Consider the following 16,204-nt stretch of genomic DNA (forward strand, 5'->3'; position numbering starts at 1 on the left):
ACTTTAGACAGAAGAATATATTTTCAATCTCAAAAAAGGTAGTATTTACTTTAGAATTCTTCCAGATTATAAAAACGAAAATACGGTAAACATTATTTTATTGCGATATAAAAAAACATGGAAAAGTAAAATAGACACTTGACAAGTTGCTGAGAGAAGCAAGGTATTTTGGACAATGTTTTAATAATATATAAAGAATTGTTTTCTAAACTTTATCTAAATATTATTTTTGCCAAGAATGTGTCCGATCATTAAAGCTGAGCTGGCAACTTTCAAGTGCGTAGTTTTGATGTTTGAAGTGTTATTCAAAATATACACTCAAAAATACTACTTTTTCGGGGATGTTATACAGTATATTTGTTTATATATTGAGATAGACCAAACGTTTAGTTTTGAATGATAGAATGTTTGTGATATAAGGTTTATATAACGAGATGGGAGATTATAACACAACAATTTACATGCGAAAAAACGTTTTTAATGTAAGCTTTGTATGGATAAAATGGGCGTTATAAAATCACAACTCGTTCAAAATAGTTTTATTACACCCCTCAAAATAATGCTAAAATATTTTTGGCGAAATTGTGGAGATAGAAGAGCATTTAATTATTTCTGTACATCGCTCGCATCATCAGGACCTAAACTAAAAAGACTTAATGTTTTGAAATCCGGTTTCAGTGCGATTTTTTTATTTTTTTTTTTTGGTGTAATCACAATTTTATTAGGATTTCTAACAAACAAGCAAATAAACATTTAGCAAAAAAAAAATACAAATTTGTAAAATAATCGTCAACGAGCTTTTCAAACCAAAATCATTTTTCAACTGAATTATTTTTTACCGAAAACTATCTAGATATACGAAGCGAGGAAAATGTAAAAACAAAAATTGTGTGAAATCCTTTTCACACAGCCTTTCAATTTGAAAAAAATATTTTATATCAATTCTAGCCAACTGAGAAATATAAAGATGTCTGAAGTCCATTTCAAGTGTTCAAGACTTCGTGATTCATTACTGAAAACTGTTTGACAACCCGAATAATATATAGCGATATTTTTAATATAATTCTGATATGACTGGCTAACCAAAGAGGGGTGTAATAATTCACTATTTAAATATATGTCTGTCTTCAGTTAGTTGATTGGTTGATTGTTCCGTTCCTATGTTGGCTGTTTGTTGGCTGGTTGGCTAGTTATCCTTATCATTTACCACTCAGTTGTTCATTCGTGTATTTACATATTTATCATCATAATATATTTGTACATATTATATCTCAATGTGTCAAATATATCAAATAACACACTTTCTATCTAATATTTATGTGATTAGAATTACCACCTCTGGACTCTTAAATGTGACTAGTTTACACGTAACTAAGACATAGAGACTAGAAAACTAACTATAGTCAAATAAACAATACTAAGCTATACATAGTTAATTCTAATAAAATTGCGTAATAACGTCATTATTTCCTTTATGTTGTTTTACCACTTAAATCAGTTTTATTTATAAATTGGTTCCTTTTTCATTTCTTTTTAGTTCCATTATTATGTTCTGTTGAAATCCCACTAACATAGCGTTTGGTTAAAAAAAAGAAGGTCTTAACGATTAAAAAGGTTTTAAAGAAAAACAGTCTATCAAAAACGTCAAACTTCAGAACGGTTTCTACTTTTTATGTATTTAACTCTATATAAATGAATTATAAATTAATAAAAATGTATGGACTTAATTAGTTTTACAAGCTGTTTAATATTTAATGGTAATAGCTATAATAGGAAAATAGAAATTGTCAATTTTATAACCAGCGTTCTATTATTCAGGAATTACGAAAACTGGTAATCGACAAAATCATTGAAATATGATATCGTAATAAAAGTTTTAAATTCCATATTGGCGGCAGTACAAATAATGAGTCTAAAATGAGTGAATGAATAAATGAATAATTAAATAAATAAATAAATAAATGGATAAATAAATAGATAGATTGATAAATAAATAAATAAATAAATAAATAAATAGATAAATAGATAAATAAATAAATAGATAGATGGATAGATAGATAGATAGATAAATAAATAAATAGACAAATAAATAAATAGATAAATTAATTAATTAATTAATTAATTATTAAATAGAGCATATCAAAATCGGACATACGATCCAAATTATACCAATAAAACTCTATGATTAATACTTTAGTAAGGGTGACGTTTTCATTCACAACTGCTTTCATCGACAGTGTTAAAGAAATCAAACACGAGCCTCGTCCATATTTAGGGATGACAGCATATCTACCACCTTATCGATTTATGGTCTAATCAGCTATATTAAAAAAAAAACAAAAAACATTCTCTACATACAATCTTTCCTCCATATTTAGATGGTAAATTCAACTAAACCCTTTTCGAATTATGTTCTAATGATAGTAATAATAATAATAATAATAATAATAATAATAATAATAATAATAATAATAATAATAATAATAATAATAATAATAATAATAATAATAATAATAATAATAAATAATGATAATACGGTAATAATAATAGTAATAATAATAATAATAATAATAATAATAATAATAATAATAATAATAATAATAATAATAAATAATTATAATACGGTAATAATAATAGTAATAATAATAATAATAATAATAATAATAATAATAATAATAATAATACGGTAATAATAATAGCAATAATAATAATAATAATAATAATAATAATAATAATAATAATCTATAAAATTAGAAAAGTGCGCTCAAATGTAAATTTTTTTTTCTAATATTTAAAAGGACTTGAAAGAATTAAAGTTAACACGAGTAGGACAACTGTAATTGTTTGCCTTCATTCCACTAGTATCTGTTCTTATGTTCTGTCTAGGATGTGCTTAGGTCATCTACTTACTGTTCTTTCCCGCTGCTCTACACTTATAAATTACATACGACGTTGTTATTATTATTATTATTATTATTATTATTATTATTATTATTATTATTATTATTATTATTATTATTATTATTATTATTATTATTTTTATTATTATTATTTTTATTTTATCATTAGCATTATTATTGTTTTTGCCAGAATTGTTTTTTATTTGGTAAACAACCACCTCGAAACGGTATTGATGGAACGAAACTGACGTCACTCAGCTCATTATAATTATTTTTTTTTTAAGACAGTCATTTTAACGATACGTATCGACAGACTATAAACATTAGATGTTTAAGGTTACACATAGTTTTGTTTGGGTTTTTCCCCTTGAATACAGAGAAGTACTTCATCAAGTATTGATTATTAATTATGAAATTAATAATTAATTATGAATTAACATAAATCCGATACGATAACAACATAGACGCGGGTTTCAGGAAAGAAATCGATTACATTTTTATGCACGATTCTTCCTCTTGCGGATACTCGCGGGAACCCGGATTTTTGGGGGCTTTTTTTCGGTCTCGGGTCCAGTATTACCCGGCCGTGTAATCCCATCAGTGCTGGTTTGAGGTGGTGTGCTTAACACACCATGAGAGAATATTGTTGTTGTTTTTTTGTAAGTGCAGAGCAGTGTGTAGTCTTCGTACTCATGATACTAAATGCATTACTAATTACTATTTCCATCCCTCTCAACCACCACCACCACCACCACCAAGAACATTCCATCCCCCCCCCCCCTTCCCTCCCTCCCTCCCTCCCTTCCTCCTGTCTCCCTCTCCTCCTTCCTCCTCCTCCTCCACCTCCTATACTTTTGTTGACTCAATCCTCGTCCGTGATTATGTTAATATGTGACCTACCAACTCAATCTAGTAATATGTTGAGATCCGACACATGAAATCTATTCTTTAAAGAAACAGGGTAGGGGGTGGGGGTGGGGGGTCAACATATTTCCGTACAGCCCATGTTTAAGTTTTTGGAGAGAAATATAAAATGAGTAAGTGTGACTTATATATAAGGGAACATTTTTGTGTGTTGTTTCCTTATATCTGAGTCACATTTACTCACTTTGTCTTTCTCTCCATTTTATTGGCTCATTTAGGCACCTCTAGTTTTTGGTTTAGAATTTTTGCCAAAGATCACACAATTACTGGCAAATCTAAAAATCATAAAACTATTTTTTACAGATTGATATACGAGTAAATTTCAATCTTTTTCTAAATTAAGGGTCATTCTATGATGCGTTGACTCAAAAAAACTATTTATAAAATCTGTTCGAGCATAATGGTCGGTCCCAATCAGTTCATTTCATGTTATGAATCGCCATCTGGCCGCCCTGATGCCAGATATATTTGCGCGCACCTACAAACTTTATTACCGAACCGAGTTTGAATGTTGATGGTTCAAAACTTTCGTCCCAAGCTATGATAATCTCCCCAGACAGTAGTTCATATAATAATTAAACTAGATAATATGTTCCTGTTCGTAACAGCCTTTATTTCACTGCAAGTGTCGCGGGTTCTCCTCTTGTTTAAATTAAATTTAGATACACGCCTTTACTGCAAGCTAAAAAGCTGGAAGCACTCTCTAATGTCATATCAAAATATGAAAAAGTATGTCCGAACAATTTCCAGAGACAGCAGAAATAGAAATACAAGCAAATCATCCTGCCATTCAATGGGATGAAATTCTGACACTCTGATTGCTGGACAAGATCTCTGTGATTAATGGTTATAACCTCTTTCCGGTAAACAGGAAGTTTGGGGTTTGATCCCGATTCGAGACGGAAGATATTATGGGATTTATAGTTCTACAAGAAATGCCGCGATTACGATCTGTATTAGAGATTAATGGAATACAATAAAATTAGAGATTAATGGAATACAATAAAATTAGAGATTAATGGAATACAATAAAATTAGAGATTAATGGAATACAATATAATTAGAGATTAATGGAATACAATAAAATTAGAGATTAATGGAATACAATAAAATTGAAGAGCGTTCTAACATTAAATCTCGTTTCGGTTTGTATTCCTGTAAGGTTTTTCATGATTCTTTTTTCTTTGGTTGGGAGGTGGGGGTGGGTTCTGTCTTTATTTATTTATTTATTTATTTATTTATTTATTTATTTATTTTGGACATCACGTGGAAAGCACCACGTGCCTATTTGTGCTAGAGTGACATCTGCCAACTAAAATATTTGATAATCTATATTAATATTGTTTCATCAGTGCAAAGTACGCCCACAAACATATTTTAAAGTGTCTATAATAACAATTTCAAAATTTAATCGAATTCTTCCTATAGATAGTTCGAAGATGACGTCACTCAGGTCTTTGTTATTGTTTTTGCCATCCGCGTTTATGAGTAATGCTCACGAACTGTATTAACCTGACTATAAACGTTCATGGATACACACAGTTTTGTGTGTTGGTCCGTTATACTTCCAGATGGCAATGTTATGAGCTTCTTAGCTAAGCGCATACTATCTATAGATTCCTGTAATGCCAAGGCGACGGTATCTAATGATACCATTACGGAAGGGCATATTACCGTTTTGAGTTGGTGGGTCACTCATGTTCCCTTCCCAGAATGCATCCCTATCCCATGATTCCCCAGTCTTCCGTTTTTCCTCTTTTGTTGGTCATTCCAATCTCTCTCTCTCTCTCTCTCTCTCTCTCTCTCTCTCTCTCTCTCTCTCTCTCTCTCTCCCTCTCTCTCTCTCTCTCTCTCTCTCTCATACTTCTCTTATTTTTCTCTTTCTCTCTCGCTTTCTCTCTTTTTTTTACTCTCTATTTATCTATCTATATATCTCACTGTCTTTCTGTCTATCTATAAATATATCTATTTATCTATCTATTTATGTGTCTATCTCAGTCTCTCTCTCTCTCTCTCTCACTCTCTCTCTCTCTATCTATCTATCTCTCTCTATCTATATTATTTATCTCTCTATCTATCTGGTTATCTATCAAAAGATCAATCTCTACATCTCTTTCTCTATCTATTTATATATTTATCTATCTATCTATCTATCTATCTATCTATCTATCTATCTATCTATCTATCTATCTATCTATCTATTTATCTATCTATCTATCTATCTATCTATCTATCTATCTATCTATCTACCTATCTATCTATCTATCTATCTATCTATCTATCTATCTATCTATCTATCTACCTACCTATCTATCTATCGACTTATCTCTTCTCTCTATTGCGATGTCGACAATCCTGATGATCCAGATAATTTTATTTTTATGATTATCCCTAACATAAGAAAAAAATCACTCTTCCTCCATTTGCTGTCTTTAGTCATAAAATCATTAATTTTGTCATTTCCACATTTCTTATTCATTTATAGAAGAAACCAAATTGACGTCACTCAGATCTTTCTTATTGTTTTCAGCCAGCCATTTTTATGAGTATCTAGTGTCACTAAATTGTATCAATCAGACAGACTTTTCACGTTTAAGGTTTCACGACATAGTTTTGTGTGTCGGTACGTTATATCCTGCTGGCGGTTTTTATGAGTTTATTCACTAAACACATAGCATCTATTATCACATAGTAAATAATAAATTTATATAGCGCCTAAACATCCACGTTAATCGTGCTCTGCGGCGCTTTACAGAATAAAAATGTTTAAAAACAACAAAATTAAAAATCACAACACTACATAATAAGCATGAATACAAAAAACAAAATCCAAGCAACATCTATTTTATAAAAAATAAGCCTCACGGAACAACTCAGTCTTCAGACATTTCCTGAAAGATGATAAATTTTCACAGGACTTTGTCCGAGGACTAAGTGCGTTCCATTGGCGTGGAGCTATGAACGAAAACGCTTTTTATTTTTTTTACCAAATATGGATTTTGAGGTGGTAACCTTTGGAAGTTGTCATTGAGATTATCTGTAATTTCGAGTGGGTTCATATAATTTAATCAGTTCCTGCAAATATTCAGGTGCCAATCCATCCAGACATCACACACAAATACCGAAATTTAAACAATCTTCGCCCGCATCAACTTGGATCTTTTGATTTCTAGTATAAAAGGAACGCCTTTGTCACCGATTATGCTCCATAGTTGTGTCCAAAGTACTTTCCCAAAGCTCTAACAGACCAAGCTACCCATGGGGTAGGGTTGTCAGAATTTTATTTTTTTTTAAACTTCGACTGCACCCGGGATCGATCTTGTTCTCTTTGCGTGAATGAAGCGAGTGATCAGCCGTCTGAGCTATCTGGACCTCAAAGATGACTGTAAAAGTAAGATGTGCTAAAATTAATATCAAACTCGAGATAATATGGCTTTTGAAATCTCCAGTTTGAGACGAGCAGGGAGCGAGCTATCTCTTAGGCTGACTGAGAAGATGGCACAGAGCGTAGCCATCGTTAAGTTATAGATAGTTCGAAGATGACGTCACTCAGGTCTTTGTTATTGTTTTTTGCCATCCGCGTTTATGAGTAATGCTCACTGAACTGTATTAACCCAACTATAAACGTTCATGGATACACACAGTTTTGTGTGTTGGTCCGTTATACTTCCGGATGGCAATGTTATGAGCTTCTTAGCCAAGCGCATACTATCTATAAGTTAACGATTGCTATGCACAGAGCGGGGCCGGACAAGTTGGAGGGGAGGGGAGGGGATTCGTCGATGGCCTATGAAATGCTCCAGCCGGAGTGAAGGGTCTAAGTAAGTAAGTAAGTAAATAAGTGAGTAAGTAACTAAGTAAGTAAGTAAGTAAGTAAGTAAGTAAGTAAGTAAGTAAGTGAGTGAGTAAGTAAGTAAGTAAGTGAGTGAGTGAGTAAGTAAGTAAGTAAGTAAGTGAGTGAGTGAGTAAGTAAGTGAGTGAGTGAGTAAGTAAGTAAGTAAGTAAGTGAGTGAGTGAGTAAGTAAGTAAGTAAGTAAGTGAGTGAGTGAGTAAGTAAGTAAGTGAGGGAGCCATGACATTGATCGATGTGTGCAGTAGACATTCTTTTTGACCAAATTAAACACAAAGACTTTTGTCAAAGCACGAGCAGTAGAATTAGAGAGTTGAATCTTTGATTAGTTTTTGTTTTAGTTTTCAAATCAATATTTGTTTTGCTCGGGGCTTTTCCATTACTTTTTTTTTTTTGTTGTTTTTTAGTTGGTTTTTTTTTTTTTTGTGTGTGTTTTTGTTAGTTTGCTGTGGGGTTTGTTTGTTTTTTAATTGTTTTTGTTCTTTTGTTCTTTTTTTTTTTGTTTCTTTGTTGCCGCTTTGTGTTTTGTTTTTTTTTGTTTTTGTTTTTTTTTTTTTGTTTTTTTTGTTGTTTTTTTTTTGTTTTTTTTTGGTGGGGGGGGGGGGGGGTTGGTGATGTTTACTTCGCTCTTTTTTGGGGAAAGTCAGGGGGGTGGCTATTTGTTTGTTTCGGGCTTTTTTTTTTTTTTTTGTTTTGTTTTGTTTTGTTTTGATTTTGTACTTTGGATTTGGTTTGGTTTAATTACTTTTCTTTTCTTTGCTTTTGTTCTCATTTTTTTTTTTAATTTGGATTTGTGAAGAAGAAAGACATTAAACACCGCCAATGTTCGAAGTTGTGTTGTATTATACAGCGCTGAACATAAACTATAGATAGTATGCAGATGACGTCACTCAGGCCTTTGTTATTGTTTTTGCCATCCGCGTTTGTGAGCTGTTCTCACTAAACTGTATTAACCAGACTATAAAAGTTCATGGTTACACAGAGTTTGTGTGTTGGTCCGTTATACTTCCGGATGGCAATGTTGTGAACTCCTTGGCCAAGCGCATTCTATCTATACATTGTACTAATATTGCTGTAGATAGTTCGAAGTTGACGTCACTCAGGTCTTTGTTATTGTATTTTGCCATCCGCGTTTATGAGTAATGCTCACTAAACTGTATTAAAACCAGACTATAAACGTGCATGGTTACACATAGTTTTGTGTGTTGGTCTGTTATACTCCCGGATGGCAATGTTGTGAGCTTCTAAGTCAAGCGCATACTATCTATAGAATGATGATGTATTAGTGATTATTATTAGTAGTACCCTCCCGAAATATGATGGTATTGTTATTATATATATTATGGTATTATGTAGATACTGTTCTTGTCATATTCTATTGTGTGTTACATACAGCATACCGATCTCATAATGTGTTGGTGTGTAGTTAGGACTCTTTGCTGTTGTGTGTTATATTATGATGCACAAACGTCTTACCTGTTGACGATGAACATGATGTTATTATTATTATTATTATTATTATTATTATTATTATTATTATTATTATTATTATTATTATTATTATTATTATTATTATTATTATTATTATTTTCCTCTAAGTATATAATTTATCATCATCATCATCATCATAAATATTGATATTAACGCCGTATTCAGTGAAAAGTTTTAATTGATAGCGAATTTAATTATCTTATTTGCTCTACTCGTCGCTCAAAAGAATTGGAAATCGATATGATCATCGGTAAGATCCGATTATATCTTGAATATCGATATGTCACATTGTCTTCAGTATCGAATCTTTTTTTTAATTGTGTTTCAGCTGGGGTTAGAATATGAAATGCTTCAACGATTGGGTTCTGTGTAAAGCTGCATGAAAAATTAAGTTGTGTACAAAAGTAAGTTTTGAGATGTTGCTGTTATGATGGATATAATGGCTATTAGGCCCACAGGGCAAGAGAATATCACGCTTTCTATAGCATGAAGCGGATAATTCCAAATTGCGTGCTACCCTTTGGATAGGAAGAAACTTATCTATGGCAAAGTACGGTGGATAGGAGGAGGAGGGGGGGGGTGCAGAAAAAATCAAAAGAATCCCGACTTCACTCGGGATCTACCCGGTCCCGGTTCGTGTGAAACGCCTGCTCTACCAACTGAGCCAACTGAACCCTACCCTCCCCAAACCTCCCCCCCCCCCTTTCACCGGACACCCCTACCTACATATTTTTACATATCAAATCAACAAAATAAGTAAGTTTTGGGCTGTTACTGTTATGCTATGCGGCTATGTGGTCTGTGCGGCTAAATGTTCTGTGCGGCTATGTGGTCTGTGGGGCTATGTGGTCTGTACGGCTATGTGGTCTAGTGGTATGACACTCGCTTTCGGATCGGAAGGTCCTGGGTTCGAGCCTCTTGCTCGGGGCATAGTTCAGTCCCTGGAAAAGGCTCTTTACTCACATTCTCTCACCATACTCAGGTGTAAAATGAGTACCTGGCCGTTGACAGCGTTGTCTCTGTCCGAAAAATTGTCATATCGCCTAACAGGCGTCATGTCTCCTTCTACGTGTTACATGTTGCTGTTGGTCAGGGACCCCATTGTAAAGGGCTTTGAGCACGTTTAGTGGATACTGCGCTATATAAAAGCTCAAGTTTTTTGTTTTTTTGTATTGGATATAATGGCCATTAGGCCAATAGAGCTAGAAAATATCACGGTTTCTATAGCATGAAGCGGATAATAGCAAATTGCTTGCTACCTTTTGGATAGGAAGAAGCTTGTCTATAGATAGAATGCGCTTGGCCAAGGAGTTCACAACATTGCCATCCGGAAGTATAACGGACCAACACGCAAACTCTGTGTAACCATGAACTTTTATAGTCTGGTTCATACAGTTAAGTGAGAACAACTCACAAACGCGGATGGCAAAAACAATAACAAAGGCCTGAGTGACGTCATCTTCGAACTATCTATAGCAAAGCGCTTTCCTTCGGAACTAACAGACCCAGTTACCCAATCACTGCTAGCTGGATAGGAGGACGAGGAGGAGGAGGAGAGGGGGGGGGGGGCAGGAAAACAAAAAGAATACCGACTTCACTCGGGATCGATCTCTGTCCCTGTTCGTGTGAAACGCCTGCCCTATTTTTTTTTTAATGGTCCCTGGTCAACAGCAACACTTAACATTTAGGACGGCCGATATTACAATATTTTTTTCGGGCAGAGACAACGCTGTTAACGGCCAGGTACTCATTATACACCCGAGTACAGTGAGAGAATGTGAGTAAAGAGCCTTTTCCAAGGACTCAACTATGCACCGAGCGAGGCTCGAACCTAGGACATTCCTATCCGGAAGCGAGTGTACATACCACAAGACCAACTGAGCTATCGGGACCCCGACCCCCACAACCCCCAACAACCCCCTAACCCCCACCCACGTATTCTTACATATCGAATCAACAAATTGATATATTTAGCTATGAACAGATAGGATGGGATAGGATTAAATGAACCTTATTGATCTGAAAACGGAAATCCTATTGTGTGCGACTTGCTTGGATTATTCTATCAAGCTAATGAAAATGTCGCTATGTTGCCTGAAGCTCGGAGAAAGAGAAGAAGAATAAATATCTAGAGATGAGTATTGAATTATAAGCTTCTTCAATTTATTAGACGAAGACACAATACTTTGGACGTTTCGGGTTTCCCCTTTATCAACAAAGGGTCATGTGGTCTAGTGGTATGACACTCGCTTTCGGATCGGAAGGTCTTGGGTCCGAGCCTCGCGCTAGGCGCATTGTTGAGTCCTTGGAAAAGACCCTTTACTCACATTCTCTCACCGTACTCAGGTGTAAAATGAATACCTGACCGTTAACAGCGTTGTCTTTGTCCGAAAAATTGTAATATCGCCAAATAGGCGTCATGCCCCGTCCTACATGTTAAATGTTGCTGTTGACCTGGAACCCCCTTGTAAAAAAAAAACAAAACACGATGAATGAAAGGCTCAGGACGGTTGAGATATCATTAATATTATGTGTGAATGATGTAGTTAAGGTGAATAAACAAAACCATTACCCATCCTTGGTTTTGTTTCTTCACCTTAACTACACCACTTACACATATTATCTCATTCATCGTCCTTAGTGTTTCACTCATCGTGGGTGTTTTGTTGATAAAGGGAAATTCCGAAACGTCCACAGTAGCTCTATTCGTCTATCTAATAAATTCAAGCTTACAATTCAATACTGACTTATCTTTAGTTTTTCTATCAAGTTAATGAAATCTACTGTATGAAGGCTTTTGTAATACAAATACAAACAAACAAACGTATAGATAGATAGGACGAAGTTGACGGCACTCAGGTATTTGTTATTGTTTTTGTTTGTTTGTTTGCTTTGTTTGGTTTTTTTGGGGTTTTTTTTTTTTTGGGGGGGGGGGGTGTTTTGTTTTGATTTGTTTGTTTTTTTGTTTTGTTTTTTGTTATTTTTTGTTTTGTTTTTTTGTTTTGTTTTTTGTTGTTTTTTTTTGGGGGGGGGGGGGGGGGGGGAGGGGGGTTTGTTTTGTTTAGTTTTCTTTTGGGGGGGGGGGAGGGGGGGGAGGGGAGTTGCCATGCATCATTATGAGTAATTCTCACTAACTGAATTTACCAGACTATAAACATTTAAGGTTACATATAGATAGTATGCGCTTGGCTAAGAAGCTCATAACATTGCCATCCGGAAGTATAGCGGACCAACACACAAAACTGTGTGTATCCATGAACGTTTATAGTCGGGTTAATACAGTTCAGTGAGCAATACTCATAAACGCGGATGGCAAAATACAATAACAAAGACCTGAGTGACGTTATCTTCGAACTATCTATAGTTTTGTGTGTTTGTCCATTATATTTCTGACAGGCAATGTTGTGTGTTTCTTAGCCAAGCGCACATCATCTATAGAAGGAGTGAAATTGACGTCGCTCAGCTCTTTGTTATTGTTTTTATGCAGCCCTTTTCATGAAGCAATCAGATTATATTATTATATTATATATGTTTTGTGTGTTGGTATTTTATATCCGGCTGGCGGGTTCTGAAATTATTCTACCTAAACGCATAGCATCAATATATAAAGATCTGAACAAGTGTGTATAAAACCGTTCAAGACAAAGCAGATAGAAAAATACAACAACAACAACAAAAACATCCCCCCCCCCCAAAAAAAAAAAAAAAAAAATCCTGATCCTCTTGAATTGCGATTTCATCCCATGCATTTTGAGTTGACTCTTTTAACTCTGCTTCTGTGTAAATAATGATAATAATAATAATAATAATAATAATAATAATAATAATAATAATAATAATAATAATAATAATAATAATAATAATAATAATAATTAACACATCACCTGTATAGCGCGCAAATTCCATGAAATCATGCTCTAAGGTGCTTTCCGGATGTCAGACCTGCATATATATATATATATATATATATATATATATATATATATATGCACATCGCTGTATCGTAGCCGACGTTCACTTATTTGCAGATCTGATAACCTAATTCATTATGGGCTCATTGTTGTAATGGAAATCTCAACAACAAAAAAATGACGCAAAATATTTCCCATTACAACAATGTTAAAACAGGCCCATCATTGCGCTCAAATGTCAGACCTGCATATCCGTACACATTGATCGCAACAAATGTACGAATTTTCCCATGGCTGGGAAGAAGAGGATTTCCATGAAATAAACAGATTGTCTTTTGATCAAAGCAGATGTAATTAAGGAGTTGTCCCTTTTATCGTCCATTTTCTTTCTTGCCCTCTATCCACATCACCAAGGGTTCGCACCGTTCATTAGTGGTTTCACAGAGAGCGCTTTACATTTTTATCTTTCTAATCAATTTTCACGTGATGAGTTGTGCAATGCTTTAAAAATGAAAACCTAATGTATTTTTAGAATCCATTCGCGTCTATTGAATCGTCGTTTCCAGAAAATCAAATTGGGGTCCCGAAAGTCAGTTAGGGATGTACTCGCTTCATACGCAAATAGACAGATCTAGTTTTATTTCTGACACCCCCCCCCCCCCCCCCATCCCCCCCCCCACCTCTAACCATCCAGCAGTGATTGAGTAGCTGGGTCTGTTAGATCTAGCGGAAAGTACTTTCCGAAAGACCAGCGTTCTATGCAAAGGGTAGCAAGCAATTGATATTGTCCGTTTCACGCTATAGATATAGGGATAAACTCCGGTTCCATGGGCCTATTGATTCTGAAGGACTACTTACTTTACACGAGAGCTCCTATCGTCAAATTTGCTTTGCCTCACCTACTGTAAATTTCAAGCAATCTCCTTTTATCCGCCAGGTCCTCCACCCCACCCCCCTCCCCCTTTTTATGGCCTCTACACCCTTCCCTTATCCCCCATCCCTCTTCTTTCTCCCATTCTTCCCCCCCCCCCCCCCTCCTCCTCTTTAGCCTCCTAGCCGCTCCTCTTCCTCCACGTCCTCCTCCTTCTCCTCCTCCTCCTCCTCTTCCTCCTCCACATTTTCATCCTATTCCTCCGTCTCCTACTCCTTCTCCTCCTCCTCCTCCTCCTCCTCCTCCTCCTCCTCCTCCTCCTCCTCCTCCTCCTCCTCAGCCTCCTCCTTCTCCAACTTTCTATTTCTCGCTACGTATATTTCAATACATAATCCTTATTCAGCGTTCTTTTTCCTCTTTTTCCTCCTCCTTCCCTCTCGTCTTCATTCTCCTTCTTTCTCCCTCTACTCATCTTCATTCCTCCTCCTCATATTCCTGCCGTCCTCCTCCTCCTCCTCCTCCTCCTCCTCCTCCTCCTCCTCCTCCTCCTCCTCCTCCTCCTTCTCCTCCTCCTCCTCCTCCTCCTCCTCCTCGTCTATGTTATCTCCAACTTCTTTTTTTATTTGCTCTGGATATTTCAATATATAATTATTATTCAGATTTCTTAGATCTATTTTTCTTCCTAACATTCTCATTTGCTCCTCCTCATTTCCCCTCCTCTTCGCCGTTTTCTTTCTCCTCCTTCTCTTCCTCCTTCTCTTCCTCCTCCTCCTCCTCCCCATCTCCCTCTTCCGCCGTCTTCCTAATCCTATTGATCCTCATATTTGAGGATGGAAAAGGTTCTTTATTCACATTCTCCCACCGTACTCAGGTATAAATTGAGTACCCGACCGTTAACAGCGTTGTAATATCGCCTTACAGGCGTCATGTCTCGTGCAACATGATGATTGCTTTGAGCACGTTTAGTGAATATTGCACTAGATAAAAGCTCAAGTTTTCTTGTTTTGTTGTTTTTTTGTTGGGTTTTTATTTAGTTTTGTTTTATTTTTATTTTTTTTTTAAATTTTTGTATTTATCTTTTTTTTCTCTTCGATATGGTGACGTAAAAATACTATTTCCTACATGCAAGGGATTCTAATGTCATTTTTGTCATCATTTCTGATTTAACATTTTCCTTACCAGCCATTTTCAGAATTTTCCCTAAAATTTCACACCCACCTAACACAACAACAGTCTTTTCTTACTCAAATAGAAAAGCAACAATACATTCTATGCATAATATTCATCAACAAGATGAACTCTAGAACACATTGTCATTTTTTTATAGCTATAATAAAACATTTTCTTTAAATTGTGCGATTTACAAAAGAAATCTGAATGATAAAAGTGCTGGTTGGATCGTAACGAATGTGACGATTTTCCTCTGGTTGGTAAGGAGAGGGTTAAACTCACTTTTTGGAGTCCAATTCATCCCGACATAATACCGTTTTGTGACGATGGGTCACATTGTAAACTTCAATCCTTTCATTTATTCCCTCTCCCTACCTATCATCAAGTGTTATTTCCCTTCAATTTCCCTTGACCTCCATTCCATATTCACTCCATATCTACTTCCTCCAATTGACCCATTTGTGCCTCCCCCCCCCCCCCCCCTTCCCCCCCCCCCCCCCCATCCACCTCTTTGTTTGTCTATAACAGCAACTCTGAAGATTTATTTTGCCTCACTCTGACCACAAAAAAAATAATTAAAAAGACAAAAAAAAAAAAAAAAAAAAAACCCACGCATATTAAAAAGTTTGGACAGAATGCCCATCTTGCAAATATCGATCAATTTAAATGACTCTAATCCTGCGAAGAGAGGTCCCAGGATTGAGAGCGTGTGTCAAGATGAGGGTCGTTTAACTCACCCAACCCTAACACCGACTATATCCGTAGTTTACCCGGCGTTACTTTTACCCCATGCCTATTTATTACAGTTTTCTGAGACAAATTATAGGCATAGTATCAAAGCTAATGCCTTTAGTTTTTACATATTAATGGTAGCTGAATAAAATCTATGCACATGCTCATTTGTAATACATTTTTTTTTCCAATTTAGAAAAGTAGCAAAAATCTCTAGGATTGAGTGAGTTAAATGGATCGATGTTTGAAAGACGAGTTTTCTGGCTAAATTTTTAATACGTTTCTTTCCAGAGAAGTTCGCTTAGCTGGATAGAATGATCCTTATCTTCGAGGGGAAAAAACAGTTTCAGCAGTA

The 16,204-nt window shown here is 35.3% G+C and overlaps 1 protein-coding gene across 2 annotated transcripts in view; it reads left to right on the top strand.

Moving 5' to 3' along the window:
- LOC144973645 (voltage-dependent T-type calcium channel subunit alpha-1G-like) overlaps positions 1-16,204 on the top strand; it is a 388,470-nt gene that overhangs the window by 260,630 nt on the left and 111,636 nt on the right. The gene's annotated exons all lie outside the window — the stretch shown is intronic.

The sequence above is a fragment of the Berghia stephanieae genome, chromosome 5, assembly GCF_034508935.2.
Source record: "Berghia stephanieae isolate SIO BIC M18660-M18661 chromosome 5, UCSD_Bste_1.3, whole genome shotgun sequence".
NCBI classification, from domain to species: Eukaryota; Metazoa; Mollusca; class Gastropoda; order Nudibranchia; family Aeolidiidae; genus Berghia; species Berghia stephanieae.